We start from the raw sequence: 16,707 nt of genomic DNA on the forward strand, positions 1-16,707 counted from the left end.
TGGAGGCATCACCCTTGTCAATGGCTTCATCTTATCCTCTCAGTGAATAATATGCTCACGCACCCTGTCACGGCACGGCTATTCATCTGTCGGTTCTCGATCATGCTGGAATAGGATTTACTATCCTTTTGCGTCTGTCACTAACGCCCTGCAATCGCGAGTTAGGAGCTCGTCACAGTCATTCAATCATTGAATCCTACTCGGAATACCACAGACAAGGTTTAGACCTTCCGGATTCTCTTGAATGCCGCCATCATTCTAGCTTACGCCACGAAGATTCTGGTTAGGAGATCTAAGAGATATTCATTCTAGCTTATTTCATGTAGAACGGAAGTGTTTGTCAGGCACGCGTTCATAAGGGAGAAGGATGATGAGCGTCACACATAATCATCACCTTCATCACGTTCTTGGGTGCGAATAGATATCTTAGAAGAGAAATAAGAAGAATTGAATAGAAAATAGTAGTACTTTGCATTAATCTTTGAGGAACAGCAGAGCTCCACACCTTAATCTATGGAGTGTAGAAACTCTACCGTTAAAAATACATAAGTGAAAGGTCCAGGCATGGCCGAGATGGCCAGCCCCCTAAACGTGATCAAAGGATCATAAGGTAATCCAAAGATGGTCAAAAAGACTAGTAAAAGGTCCTATTTATAATAAACTAGTCACTAGGGTTTACATGAGTAAGTAATTGATGCATAAATCCACTTCTGGGGCCCACTTGGTGTGTGTTTGGGCTGAGCTTAAGTGTAGCACGTGCAGAGGCCATTTGTGGAGTTGAACGCCAGTTTCTGTGCCAGTTTGGGCGTTCAACTCTGGTTTTGGATCCTTTTCTGGCGCTGGACGCCAGATTTGGGCAGAAGACTGGCGTTGAACGCCAGTTTACGTCGTCAATTCTTGGCCAAAGTATGGACTATTATATATTTCTGGAAAGCCCTGGATGTCTACTTTCCAACGCAATTGGAAGCGCGCCATTTCGAGTTCTGTAGCTCCAGAAAATCCACTTTGAGTGCAGGGAGGTCAGAATCCTACAGCATTAGCAGTCCTTTTTCAACCTCTGAATCTGATTTCTGCTCAAGTCCCTCAATTTCAGCCAGAAAATACCTGAAATCACAGAAAAACACACAAACTCATAGTAAAGTCCAGAAATGTGAATTTAACATAAAAACTAATGAAAACATCCCTAAAAGTGATTAGATCCTACTAAAAACATACTAAAAACAATGCCAAAAAGCATATAAATTATCCACTCATCACAACACCAAACTTAAATTGTTGCTTGTCCCCAAGCAACTGAAAATCAAATAGGATAAAAAGAAGAGAATATACTATAAATTCCAAACTATCAATGAAACAGAGCTTCAATCATATGAGCAGGACTTATAGCTTTTTGTCTCTTGAATAGTTTTGGCATCTCACTTTATCCATTGAAGTTTAGAATGATTGGCATCTTTAGGAACTTCAGATTTCGAATAGTGTTATTGACTCTCCTAGTTCAGTATGATGATTCTTGAACACAGCTTCTTTATGAGTCTTGGCCGTGGCCCTAAGCACTTTGTTTTCCAGTATTACCACCGGATACATAAATGCCACAGACACATAATTGGGTGAACCTTTTCAGATTGTGACTCAGCTTTGCTAAAGTCCCCAATTAGAGGTGTCCAGGGTTCTTGAGCACACTCTTTGTTTTTGCTTTGGACCTTGACTTTAACCGCTCAGTCTCAAGTTTTCACTTGACACCTACACGCCACAAGCACATGGTTAGGGACAGCTTGGTTTAGCTGCTTAGACCAGGATTTTATTCCTTTAGGCCCTCCTATCCACTGATGCTCAAAGCCTTGGGATCCTTTTTTTTTTGCCCTTGCCTTTTGGTTTTAAGGGTTATTGGCTTTTTCTGCTTGCTTTTTCTTTTTCTTTCTATTTTTTTTTCTATTTTTTTTCGCCTATTTTTTTTTTCTGCAAGCTTTGTTCTTTGCTGCTTTTTCTTGCTTCAAGAATCATTTTTATGATATTTCAGATTATCAAATAACATGTCTCCTAGTCATCATTCTTTCAAGAGCCAACATATTTAACATTCTTAAACAACAACTTCAAAAGACATATGCACTGTTCAAGCATACATTCAGAAAACAAGAAGCATTGTCACCACATCAATATAATTAAACTAAGTTCAAGGATAAATTCGAAACTCATGTACTTCTTGTTCTTTTGAATTAAAACATTTTTCATTTAAGAGAGGTGATGGATTCATAGGACATTTATAACTTCAAGACAAAGTTACTAACTACTAATGATCATGTAATGAAGACACAAACATGGATAAGCACATAACATAGAAAACGAAAACAGAAAAAATAAGAACAAGGAATGAATCCACCTTAGTGATGGTGGCGTTTCCTTCTTGAGGAACCAATGATGTCCTTGAGCTCTTCTATGTCTCTTCCTTGTCTTTGTTGCTCCTCCCTCATTGCTTTTTGATCTTCTCTTATTTCATGAAGCATGATGGAGTGCTCTTGATGTTCCACCCTTAGTTGTCCCATATTGGAACTCAATTCTTCCAGGGAGGTGTTGATGTGCTCCCAATAGTTTTGTGGAGGAAAGTGCATTTGAGGCATTTCCGGAATCTCATGGTGATGAGCTTCTTGCGCCTCTTGAGCTCCATGACTGGGCTCTCTTGCTTGCTCCATCTTTTTCTTAGTGATGGGCTTTTCCTTTTTAATGAGGATATCTCCCTCTATGTCAATCCCAGCTGAATTGCATAGGTGGCAAATGAGGTGAGGAAAGGCTAACCTTGCCATGGTGGAGGACTTGTCAGCCACCTTGTAGAGTTCTTGAGGTATAATCTCATGAACTTCCACCTCTTCTCCAATTATGATGCTATGGATCATGATGGCCCGGTCTATAGTAACTTCAAACCGGTTGCTAGTGGGAAGGATTGAGCATTGAATAAACTCCAACCATCCTCTAGCTATAGGCTTGAGGTCCAATCTTCTTAGTTGAACCGGCTTGCCTTTGGAGTCAATCTTCCATTGAGCTCCTTCTACACATATGTCCATAAGGACTTGGTCCAACCTTTGATCAAAGTTGACTCTCCTTGTGTAGGGGCGTGCGTTCTCTTCCATGTATGGCAAGTTGAATGCCAACCTCACATTCTCCGGACTAAAATCTAAGTATTTCCCCCGAACCATTGTAACATAGTTCTTTGGATCCGGGTTCTTACTTTGATCATGGTTCTTGGTGATCCATGCATTGGCATAGAACTCTTGAACCATTAAGATGCTGACTTGTTGGATGGGGTTTGTTAGAACTTCCCAACCTCTTCTTTGAATTTCATGTCGGATCTCCGGATACTCATTTCTTTTGAGTTTAAAAGGGACCTCAGGGATCACCTTCTTCTTGGCCACAACATCATAGAAGTGGTCTTGATGGGCTTTGGAGATGAACCTTTCCATCTCCCATGACTCGGATGTGGAAGCTTTTATCTTCCCTTTCCCTCTTCTAGAGGATTCTCCGGTCTTAGATGCCATCAATGGTAATGGAAAAACAAAAAATTGGTTTTGAATTTTGAAGGTAGGTGGAGTTTATGAGGTAGGTTTATTGGGAAGAGTGGGTGGATGTGAGTGGTGAAGGTTTAGTGGGGAAGAGAGCTTGAGGTGATTGGTGAGGGGTTTTTAGGGAAGAGTGTTTATGGGGTTGTGTGAAAGAGAGTGGTGGGAAGAAGTGAGTGGAGGTAGGTGGGGATCCTGTGGGGTCCACAGATCCTGAGTGGATCCTGTGGGGTCCACAGATCCTGAGGTGTTCAAGGCATTTACATCCCTGCACCATTAGGCATGTAAAAATGCCTTTGTACCCAACTCTGGGCGTTCAGCGCCAGGTTGGTGGCCATTTTGGGCGTTCAACGCCCATTTGTGTGCTATTTCTGGCGTTGAACGCCAGAACCATGCTTGTTCTGGCGTTCAGCGCCCAGAAGCTGCCCATTTTGGGCGTTCAGCGCCAGAACCATGCTCTGTTCTGGCGCTGAACGCCAGACAGATGCTCCTCCAGGGTGTGATTTTTCTTCTGCTGTTTTTGATTCCGTTTTCAATTTTTATATTTATTTTGTGACTCCACATGATCATGAACCTAAGAAAACATAAAAATAAGAATTAGATAAACATTGGGTTGCCTCCCAACAAGCGCTTCTTTAATGTCAATAGCTTGGCAGTGGGCTCTCATAGAGCCTCACAGATGTGCAGAGCTTTGTTGAGACTCTCCAACACCAAACTTAGAGTTTGGATATGGGAGTTCAACACCAAACTTAGAGTTTGGTTGTGGCCTCCCAACACCAAACTTAGAGTTTGACTGTGGGGGCTCTGGTTGACTCTGCTTTGAGAGAAGCTTTTCCTGCTTCCTCTCCATGGTTGCAGAGGGAGATCCTTGAGTTTTGAATACAAGGGAGTTCTCATTCCATTGAAGGACTATTTCACCTCTGTCAACATCAATCACAGCTCTTGCTGTGGCCAAGAAAGGTCTTCCTAGGATGATGGATTCATCCTCTTCCTTTCCAGTATCCAGGACTATGAAATCAGTAGGTATGTAAAGGCCCTCAACTTTTACTAATACATCTTCTACTTGTCCATAAGCCTGTTTTCTTGAGCTGTCTGCCATCTCTAGTGAGATTTTAGCAGCTTGCACCCCATAGATTCCCAGTTTCTCTATTACAGAGAGGGGCATGAGGTTTATACCTGAACCAAGGTCACACAGAGCCTTGAAGATCATGGTGCCTATGGTACAAGGGATTATGAACTTTCCAGGATCCTGTCTCTTCTGAGGCAATGTCAGTTGATCCAGATCACTTAGTTCATTGATGAACAAGGGAGGTTCAACTTCCCAAGCATCAATGCCAAATAATTTGGCATTCAGCTTCATGATTGCACCAAGAAACTTGGCAGTTTGCTCTTCAGTGACATCCTCATTCTCTTCAGAAGAGGAATACTCATCAGAGCTCATGAAGGGCATAAGGAGGTTCAATGGAATCTCTTTGGTCTCTAGATGAGCCTCAGAGTCCTTTGGTTCCTCAGAGGGAAGCTCCTTATTGATCACTGGACGTCCCAGGAGGTCCTCCTCCTTGGGATTCACGTCCTCTCCTCTCCTCAGAGGTTCGGCCATGGCGCTTATGTCAATGGCCTTGCACTCTCCTTTTGGGTTCTCTTCTGTATTGCTTGGAAGAGTACTAGGAGGGATTTCAGTGATCCTTTTACTCAGCTGGCCCACTTGTGCTTCCAGATTTCTAATGGAAGACCTTGTTTCATTCATGAAACTTACAGTGGCCTTAGATAGATCAGAGACTAGATTTGCTAAATTAGAAGCATTTTGTTCAGAGTTCTCTGTCTGTTGCTGAGTTGATGATGGAAAAGGCTTGCTATTGCTAAACCTGTTTCTTCCACCATTATTAAAGCCTTGTTGGGGCTTTTGATCCTTCCATGAGAAATTTGGATGATTTCTCCATGTTGAGTTATAGGTGTTTCCATAAGCTTCACCTAAGTAATTTACCTCTGCTATTGCAGGGTGCTCAGGATCATAAGCTTCTTCTTCAGGAGAAGCCTCTTGAGTACTGTTGGATGCAGCTTGCATTCCATGCAGACTCTGAGAAATCATATTGACTTGCTGAGTCAATATTTTGTTCTGAGCCAATATGGCATTCAGAGTATCAACCTCAAGAACTCCCTTCTTCATAGGCGTCCCATTACTCACAGGATTCCTTTCAGAAGTGTACATGAACTGGTTATTAGCAACCATGTCAATGAGTTCTTGAGCTTCTGCAGGCGTTTTCTTTAGGTGAATGGATCCACCTGCAGAGGTATCCAATGACATCTTAGATAACTCAGACGGACCATCATAGAATATATCCAGGATGGTCCATTCTGAAAGCATGTCAGAAGGACACTTTTTGGTCAACTGTTTGTATCTTTCCCAAGCTTCATAGAGGGATTCACCTTCTTTCTGCCTGAAGGTTTGAACATCAGCTCTAAGCTTGCTCAGCTTTTGAGGAGGAAAGTACTTGGCTAAGAAAGCCGTGACCAGCTTATCCCAAGAATTCAGGCTGTCTTTAGGTTGAGAATCCAACCATAATCTAGCTCTGTCTCTTACAGCAAAAGGGAAAAGCATGAGCCTGTAGACTTCAGGATCTACTCCATTAGTCTTAACAGTATCACATATCTGCAAGAATTCAGTTAAGAACTGAAAAGGATCTTCAGATGGAAGTCCATGAAACTTGCAGTTCTGCTGCATCAGAGAAACTAATTGAGGTTTCAGCTCAAAATTGTTTGCTCCAATGGCAGGAATGGAGATGCTTCTTCCATGTAAATTGGAATTAGGTGCAGTAAAGTCACCAAGCATCTTCCTTGTATTATCATTATTTTCGGCTGCCATCTCCTCTGCCTGTTCGAAAATTTCTGAAAGGTTATCTCTGGATTGTTGTATTTTAGCTTCTCTTAATTTTCTCTTTAGAGTCCTTTCAGGTTCTGGATCTGCTTCCACAAGAATGTTCTTATCCTTGCTCCTGCTCATATGACAAAGAAGAAGGCACAGAAAAATAATAATAATAATAATAGAGATCCTTTATACCACAGTATAGGGATCCCTTTGTGAGTGGAAGAGAAGAGGGGGAGACAATGCACGTGATGTAAAGGAAGAGATGCAACTGTACGAATGGAAGAGATGTGAGATGAGATGTTAGGATATGAATAAATAAATAGAATGAGATGGGGGAGGAATAATTTTCGAAAATTATTTTGAAAAAGAGTTAGTGATTTTTGAAAATAGTTTTTGAAAATTGTTAGTATATTTTTTTTCGAAATTTTTTTGAAATCAAAAATAAAAAATAAAAATAATTAGTTAATTAAAAAGAAAGTTTTGAAAAAGGGAGAAGATATTTTCGAAAATTGAGAGAGAGAGTTAGTTAGGTGGTTTTGAAAAAGTTAAGAAACAAACAAAAAGTTAGTTAGTTAGTTGAAACAAATTTTGAAAAGATAAGAAGTTAGGAAGTTAGAAAAGATATTTTGAAAAGATATTTTTGAAAAAGATAAGATAAGAAGATATTTTTGAAAAGATATGATTGAAATTAGTTTTGAAAAAGATTTGATTTTTAAAATCACAATTAATGACTTGATTCATAAAAAAAATCACAAGATATGATTCTAGAACTTAAAGTTTGAATCTTTCTTAACAAGCAAGTAACAAACTTCAAATTTTTGAATCAAAACATTAATTGATTATGTTATTTTCGAAAATTTGTTATAAAAATAAGAAAAAGATTTTTGAAAAATATTTTTGAAATTTTCGAAAATAACTAATAATTTTGAAAAAGATTTGATTTTTGAAAAGATTTTGAAAAAGATAAGATTTTCAAATTGAAAATTTGATTTGACTCATAAGAAAACAATTTGATTTTAAAAATTTTTGAAAAAGTCAATCCAAATTTTCGAATTTGATGAGAGAAAAAGGGAAAGATATTTTTTTTATTTTTGAATTTTTATGATGCAAGAGAAAAACACTAAAATGATGCAATGCATGAAATTTTTAGATCAAAATATGTGATGCATGCAAGAATGCTATGAATGTCAAGATGAACACCAAGAACACTTTGAATGCCAAGATGAACATCATAGACACAATTTTGAAAAATTTTTAATGCAAAGAAAACATGCAAGACACCAAACTTAGAATTCTTTAATGCTTAGGCACTAAGAATTCAAGAATGCATATGATAAACATGAAAAGACACAAAACAAAAAATCATCAAGATCAAACAAGAAGACTTACCAAGAACAACTTGAAGATCATGAAGAACACTATGAATGCATGATATTTTCGAAAAAATGCAAGATGCATATGCAAGTGACACCAAACTTATAATGTGACTCAAGACTCAAACAAGAAACAGAAAATATTTTTGATTTTTATGATTTTCTAATTTTTTTGGATTTTTATTTTATATTTTTTGAAAATTATATGAAAAAGAAAATAAGGATTCCAAAATTTTTAATATGAATTCCAGGAATCTTGTATTGTTAGTCTAAAGCTTCAGTCCAGGAATTAGACATGGCTCACTAGCCAGCCAAGCTTTCAAAGAAAGCTCCAGTCCAAAACACTAGACATGGCCAATGGCCAGCCAAGCTTTAGCCTTTAACACGAGAGTATATTGCTCTTTGATAACAAATTGCAAGCCTCAGTCCAAAAGAATTTAGACATGGCTTTACAGCCAGCCAGGCTTCACATGCTTCATGAAACACTAGAATTCATTCTTAAAAATTTTGAATAAATTTTTGAAAACATTTTTATTTTTTTCGAAAACATATGAGAGATTTTTGAAAATAATTTTGAAAGATTTTTGAAAATAAAACGAAAAGAAAATTACCTAATCTGAGCAACAAGATGAGCCGTTAGTTGTCCAAACTCAAACAATCCGCGGCAACGGCGCCAAAAACTTGGTGCTGTTGCCGGATCAAAAGGGAATCTGGCACTGATGTTACCGGACCAAAAGCTTGCCGAAAACTCAAACAATCCCCGGCAACGGCGCCAAAAAATTGGTGCACGAAATTGTGATGTCCAGGCTCGAACAATCCCTGGTAATGGCTCCAAAGCTTGGTGCTTTGATCTTAATTCATAATTGTCACAACTTCGATACAACTAACCAGCAAGTGCACTGGGTCGTCCAAGTAATACCTTACGTGAGTAAGGGTCGAATCCCACGGAGATTGTTGGTATAAAGCAAGCTATGGTCACCTTGTAAATCTCAGTCAGGCAGATATAAAGTGATAATGGTGTTTTCGAATAATAAATAATAAAATAGAGATAGAGATACTTATGTAAATCATTGGTAGGAATTTCAGATAAGCGAGTGGAGATGCTTTCTGTTCCTCTGAACCTCTGCTTTCCTGCTATCTTCATCCAATCAGTCTCATTCCTTTCCATGGCTGGCTTTATGTGATACATCACCACTGTCAATGGCTACTTTCAGTCATCTCACGGGAAAATGATCCAATGCCCTGCCACGGCACGGCTAATCGTCTGGAGGCATCACCCTTGTCAATGGCTTCATCTTATCCTCTCAGTGAATAATATGCTCACGCACCCTGTCACGGCACGGCTATTCATCTGTTGGTTCTCGATCATGATGGAATAGGATTTACTATCCTTTTGCGTCTGTCACTAACGCCCTGCAATCGCGAGTTAGGAGCTCGTCACAGTCATTCAATCATTGAATCCTACTCGGAATACCACAGACAAGGTTTAGACCTTCCGGATTCTCTTGAATGCCGCCATCATTCTAGCTTACGCCACGAAGATTCTGGTTAGGAGATCTAAGAGATATTCATTCTAGCTTATTTCATGTAGAACGGAAGTGTTTGTCAGGCACGCGTTCATAAGGGAGAAGGATGATGAGCGTCACACATAATCATCACCTTCATCACGTTCTTGGGTGCGAATAGATATCTTAGAAGAGAAATAAGAAGAATTGAATAGAAAATAGTAGTACTTTGCATTAATCTTTGAGGAACAGCAGAGCTCCACACCTTAATCTATGGAGTGTAGAAACTCTACCGTTAAAAATACATAAGTGAAAGGTCCAGGCATGGCCGAGATGGCCAGCCCCCTAAACGTGATCAAAGGATCATAAGGTAATCCAAAGATGGTCAAAAAGACTAGTAAAAGGTCCTATTTATAATAAACTAGTCACTAGGGTTTACATGAGTAAGTAATTGATGCATAAATCCACTTCTGGGGCCCACTTGGTGTGTGTTTGGGCTGAGCTTAAGTGTAGCACGTGCAGAGGCCATTTGTGGAGTTGAACGCCAGTTTCTGTGCCAGTTTGGGCGTTCAACTCTGGTTTTGGATCCTTTTCTGGCGCTGGACGCCAGATTTGGGCAGAAGGCTGGCGTTGAACGCCAGTTTACGTCGTCACTTCTTGGCCAAAGTATGAACTATTATATATTTCTGGAAAGCCCTGGATGTCTACTTTCCAACGCAATTGGAAGCGCACCATTTCGAGTTCTGTAGCTCCAGAAAATCCACTTTGAGTGCAGGGAGGTCAGAATCCTACAGCATTAGCAGTCCTTTTTCAACCTCTGAATCTGATTTCTGCTCAAGTCCCTCAATTTCAGCCAGAAAATACCTGAAATCACAGAAAAACACACAAACTCATAGTAAAGTCCAAAAATGTGAATTTAACATAAAAACTAATGAAAACATCCCTAAAAGTGATTAGATCCTACTAAAAACATACTAAAAACAATGCCAAAAAGCGTATAAATTATCCACTCATCAATCCGTCACTGGGTGTCAGCTTCTCTCTTCCCTTCTCTGTTCTGTTTTCTGATATTCATGAGATAAAAAGAAATTATCTCATCAATTTTCTACTACTGAGTTCAAACAGATTCAGACTGAAAGTTTGTATTTAAAGAGTTATTTCATTAAAGTAAAAGAAGGCCATAGATTCAACCCCCTTCTCTAAGCCTTCTACAACCTTCAATTGGTATCTAGAGCCAGGGTCTCAAGAATCAAGCGTCACCGCTTGGAGCAAAGGTCCAATGGCGAACAACTTGGGTACAACCACAGTTGCCTACACTCTAACTGAAGACCAGTCAAAAAACAGGCCACCTTTCTTCAATGGAAAAATTATGCTTACTGGAAAGAGATGATGCAGATCTTCATCCAATTCATTGACTGCAACATATGGAAGATTGTTGTAAGCGGCCCCAAAATTCCAACAAAAACAAGTGCTGATAGAGTAGTGACTCCAAAAGAAGAAACTGAATGGAACGACGACGATAAGAAGAAAGTGGAGCTGAATGCTAAAGCCATCAACCTTCTTTACTGTGCTATCAACTTTGAAGAGTATCGAAAGATATCTAGATGCAAGACAGCCAAAGAAATTTGGGAGAAACTCCAGGTTACACACAAAGGCACTAAACAGGTCAAAGAAACGAGGATTGATATGCTGCGAAAAGAATATGAGATATTCAACATGAAGGATGGAGAAAATGTTGATGAAGCATTTGAGAGATTCTCAATCATAATCAACAACCTCGATGCTATGGGTACAACCTACTCAGAATAAACCCTAGTGAGAAAACTCCTTAGAAGCCTCACAAAGGAATGGGAAACAACAACCACTGTCCTAGCCGAGAGTAATAACCTAAGTCCTATAACCTATGATGATCTGAAAGAAAAAATCCTTGCCCATGATGCCACACACACAAACACAGACTCAAAGCAAAAGGGAATAGCCCTTAAGTCAAAAATAGAATCAAAAGAGAGTGAGTCTAGTGATGGTTTTTCAGATGATGAACTTGTGTTTTTTGTTAGGAGACTCAGAAGGCTAATGAGGAACAAAGGCAAGTACAAAGGGTCAAGCTCAAAAGAGTACAAGAAGAACATGAGCAAGGTGATTTGTCACCACTGTAAGGAAGCTAGACATTGATGAGCAGATATTTTATACGCTTTTTGGCATCATTTTCATATAGTTTTTAGCATGTTTTGTTTAGTTTTCATTAAGTTTTCATAGGTTTTAGTGTTAAATTTACATTTTTGGATTCTACTTTGAGTTTGTGTTTTTATGCAATTTCAGGTATTTTCTGGCTGAAATTGAGGAGCTGGAGCAAAAGTCTGATTCAGAGACAGAGAAAGCACTGCAGAAGCTGTCTGAATCTGACCTCTTTGCACTCGAAAGAGCTTTTCTGGAGTTACAGAAGTCTAAATTGAGCGTTCTCAACGGCTATGAAAATCTGACTTCCATAGCTTTCCAGAAATGTATAATAGTCCTTACTTTGCTTCAGATTAGAAGGCCCAAGACTAGCATCCAACGCCAGCCTCCTGCCCCCTTCCAGGCATCCAGCGCCCAAGGAGAAGAGACCAGTGTCCAAACGCCCTAGAGGCCTCCTAGTCATTAGTTTAGTATTTAAGTGATATATTTTACATAATCAGGGAGACCTCTACACCATATTTTCGTTTATCATTGTATTTCCTATCAGTATGAGTTTCTAAACCTCCTAGGTTAAGCGGAGGAGCCCTGCTGAGTTCTATGAATTAATAAAAGTACTACTGTTTCTCTTCAATCCGTGTTTGATTCAATTCTAAGATGTATACTCGTTCCTCAACATGATGAATGGGATGATTCATGACAATAAGCTCCATTTATCATACTAAGACAGCGTGCCTGACAACCACCCGTGTCTACTTGGGTTCGTGTGAATACGTGACTGGAAAGTATCGAACTGCCAACTTGATTATGCATCTCTCAGACGGCTAATCCACGACCTCATTGGGGACTTCTCGAAAACACCAATTCAGCCGAGGTATGGGGAGATTAGGGTCTCTGTGGTAGAGGCTAGAACCCAAAGGAGCAGCATTCTCTTTTTCGAAAGATCCGACCTTGTCTGTGGCGTTTTGAGTAGGATCATTAAAGAGAATGGACTGTAGGAGCTTCACCCTCAATCAGACTAGATGTGTACTAACCCTGGTGTTCAGATCTAGAAGAGCATTGATGACCTCTCAAGAAAGGCGTTGATCACATACAGCCTGGCATTGAAGGAATCATCCACAATTGAAGAAGACAGTAAGACTAGAGTTAATCTAGAAGGACAAAGTAATTCCCAGCCTTAACCATCTAAGTTTTAAGATTATCATTGTAAACATATCAACCTAGTTCAGATCTCAAAAATCCAACAACTCTTCCATCCGCCTAACTAAGACCTGCAAGATAACCATAGCTGGCTTCAAACCATAATCCTCGTGGGATCGATCCTGGCTCGCTCAGGTATTACTTGGACGACCCAATACACTTGTTGGTTCAGCTGTACGAAGCGTGGGGATTCGTGAACTAGACATCTCAAGTACAACTGTCCAAAAATCAAGAATGAGGACAAAGGAAAGAAAGAAAAGAAGAGAGTGCTCATGGCATCTTGGGAGGATCTTGAAAACGATTTGGATGAGGAAGAACACTCCGAATGCGAAGCTCAAATATGCTTTATAGCTGGTGATGATCAACTTGATGAGGTAAATTACTATGACTTGTCCATATATGATTTACATGATATAATTGATGATCTCACACTAAATTCTGCAAAACTGCTGGAAAAATATACTAAATGTAAATCTGAAAAAGAAATGTTGAAAGCTAAAAATGATTTTTTGAAAGAAAATGTGAAGGAAACCGAATGTGCTTCGGACATTATTGAAGAAAACAGATTTCTAAAATCTGAACTTGAAAAACTAAAAGGAAAGCACGTTGTGGACCCTTCTCAAGAGCTTATTGCTGAAAATGAAAGATTAAATGAAATGATTAAAAGACTGAATGGTGATTTAGCAAAATTTACTCAAAGTTCTAGCAACTTAGACAAATTATTTGTAAATCAAAGACCATTGTTTGAAAAATCGGGTTTAGGATATGTGACAAAGGATGATGCAGTTTTGGATAACTCCTCTATAAAATTCATTACCTCTTCTTTAAAAACAAAACCTACAATCAACAAATCTGGTTTGGGATTTATTCCAACCTGTGAAGAAGAATTTGAAAACTCTTATTTTGAGGAAACTGAATCATCTTCAAGAACTGAACCTGTATCAAACAAATCGGGTCTGGGCTATATTTCAACCAATGAGGTTACGTGCAAAAATCCATATTTTCAAAATAGAACATCATCTTCAAAAGGCCCATATGCTTACAAAAATTTTGGTTTGAGTGCTTTTGCAAAAAGGAACAAAAACAACAAAAATCACTTTGTCAAAAGAAATGCACATCTTCCAAAAACCAGAAAAACATAGGTCCTAAATCATTTCCAGCATTAAAATTCAAATCAATTTCAACAACATGCATCAGAAAATCATTGCTTTAATTGTAAGAAAATAGGTCATTCTTACTTACAATGCTTCATTGAAAAAAAAAGAGTAGGAAACCAAATTTACAATATTGTTTGTGATTTCAATGCACTTGGGCAAACAAGGTGGATTAACTTCAAAGGATCCAAATTAATTTGGATACCTAAGGTTGATTGAAATCTTATGCAGATATGCCTAGCATCCAAGAACAAGAAAGACATGTGATACTTGGATAGTGGGTATTCTAGGCACATGGCTGGAAGGTCAACTTTCTTCATTAAACTCAACAAGTATGATAGAGGTTTTGTGACCTTTGGAGATGATGGAAAAGGTAAAATAGTTACTGTTGGAAAATTAGGTAACAATCACTCTACTTGTATTGATGATGTCTTTTTAGTTAATGGCTTAAGGCATAACCTTTTGAGCATAAGTCAATTGTGTGATTTTGGTTATTTGGTAATTTTAAAAGATTGGAATGCTGTGTTGTAAAAGAAAAGACCAATGATGTATTATTTATTGCTAAGCCTTGTGATAATGTGTATGAACGTACACTTGATGAACTAAAGGATCAAAATGTAGCTTGTTTTCACTCTAAAGAATCTGAAAAGTGGCTATGGCACAAGAGATTGGGTCATGCTAGCATGTTTTAAAAAAACAAGCTTGTTAAGAAAGAATTAGTGAGAGGTCTTCCTTTGATAAAATTTGACAAAGACATCACTTGTGATGCTTGTTGATGAGCGGATATTTTATACGCTTTTTTGCATCATTTTCATATAGTTTTTAGTATGTTTTGTTTAGTTTTTATTAAGTTTTTATAGTTTTTAGTGTTAAATTTGCATTTTTGGATTCTACTATGAGTTTTTGTATTTTTGTGCAATTTCAGGTATTTTCTGACTGAAATTGAGGAGCTGGAGCTGAAGTCTGATTCAAAGACAGAGAAAGCACTGCAGATGTTGTCCGGATCTGACCTCCTGGCATTCGGAAGAGCTTTTCTAGAGTTACAGAAGTCCAATTGGAGCGTTCTCAACGGCTATGGAAAGCAGACTTCCAGAGCTTTCTATCAATGTATAATAGTTTTTACTTTGCTACAGATTAGAAGGCCTAAAACGGGTGTCCAACGCCAGCTACCTGCCCCCTTCCAGGCGTCCAGCGCCCACAGAGCAGAGTCCAGTGTCCAAACGCCCAGAGAAGACTCCCTAGCCAGCGTTCACCACCCTAGGAGTCTCATAGCAGGTGGATCTCATCAAAGCTCAGCCCAAACACTCACCAAGTGGGCCCCAGAAGTGGATTTTAGCACTAGATAGACTGTTTTACCCTTACTAGTCATATATTTAGTATTTAAGACTTATTTTACATCTCTCTAAGGGAGAGACGCATATCATTTACCATTATTTCGAGTTATACTTTGTATTTTGCTTTCAGTATGAAGTTCTAAACCTCCTAGGTTGAGGGGAGGAGCCCTGCTGAGTCCTATGAATTAATAAAAGTATTACTGTTTCTCTTCGATCCGTGTGTGATTAATAAGCTCTGTTCATCATACTAAGATGAACGTGCCTGACAAACACCCCCGTCTACCTGGGTTTGTGTGAATACTTCAGTGGAAAACACGCACTACCAGCTTGATTATACATCTCTCAGACGGCTAATCCACAACTTCGTTGGGGACTTCTCGAGACACCAGTTCAGCCGATTTATGGGGAGATTAGGGTCTCTATGATAGAGGCTAGAACCCAAAGATGCAGCATTCTCTGATCTGGATGATCCGACCTTGTCTGTGACATTTTGAGTAGGATCATTAAGGAGAATGGATTGTACGAGCTTCACCATCAAGCAGAGATGGATCCACACTAACCTTGGGGTTCAGATCTGGAGGAGTATTAACGACCTCTCAAAAAAAGGCGTTGATCACATACAACCTGCCATTGAAGAGATCACTCATAAGCAAAGAAGACAGTAATGCCAGAGTTAATTCAGAAAGACAAAGCAACTCCAATCCTCAACTATATTCCTATTACTGACTCCAACCCAATTTACAAATACAACTTATGAATAGTTTCCCCTTATCATAAAAACACAACCTTCTGATTTCGCCTGACTAAGAACTGCAAGATAACCATAGCTTGCTTCAAACCACCAATCCTCGTGGGATCGACTCTGACTCGCTCAAGTATTACTTGGACGACCCAGTGCACTTACTGGTACAGCTGTACGAAAGTGTGGGGATTCGTTCCGTTGTCGGGGATTGGTCGAGTTTGGACAAACTGACGGATTGTCTTGCTCCCTAGATCAGGTAATTTTTATTTTATTTGAGTCTTTTAATTTTTGTTTTCTTTTCTTTTTTTGATCTTTGATTTTGTTTGAGTCTTTCCTGTTTTCTGTTTTTCAATTCCAAAAATTTTAAAACTTCTTCAAAAACCTTTTTCAAAAGTTTTTATTTTCTTTATTAGATCTTTATTCTTGGTTTGAGTCTTTTTATTTTGTTCTTGGTTAAAATTTTCGTCCCCTATAAGTCCTTATTTTTGTTCTTAATGCAATTTTCGATTTTTTGGTATCTTCCTTTCAAAAATTTTTCAAAAATTGTTTTCCTTTGTTTAAACCTTGTGTCAAGTCTTTAAGTTTGGTGTCTTCTTGTTACCTTTCTTGTAATTTTCAAAAATTTCTTTTTGGTTTTCTAAAAATTTTAAGTTTGGTGTCCTTTTTATGTTCTTGTGTTCTTTGAGTCTTTGAGTCTTGTTCTTGTTGTTCTTGTTTGTCTTCAAAGTGTTCTTGTGTTTTCTTTTTATTTTGATCTAAAAATTTTTAAGTTTTGTGTCTTTTACTTGTTTTTCTCTTTCATCATTAAATTCA

General features: G+C 38.6%; 1 non-coding gene across 1 annotated transcript; it reads left to right on the top strand.

Moving 5' to 3' along the window:
- Positions 1-5,907: 5,907 nt before the first annotated feature.
- On the top strand, positions 5,908-6,015 carry LOC148570633 (small nucleolar RNA R71). The gene has a single exon (XR_015908577.1). It is a non-coding gene; the product is annotated as a small nucleolar RNA R71 (small nucleolar RNA).
- The last annotated feature ends 10,692 nt before the right edge of the window (positions 6,016-16,707 follow it).

This window comes from Arachis ipaensis, chromosome B3, assembly GCF_059453495.1.
Source record: "Arachis ipaensis isolate K30076 ecotype BB chromosome B3, ASM5945349v1, whole genome shotgun sequence".
NCBI lineage: Eukaryota > Viridiplantae > Streptophyta > Magnoliopsida > Fabales > Fabaceae > Arachis > Arachis ipaensis.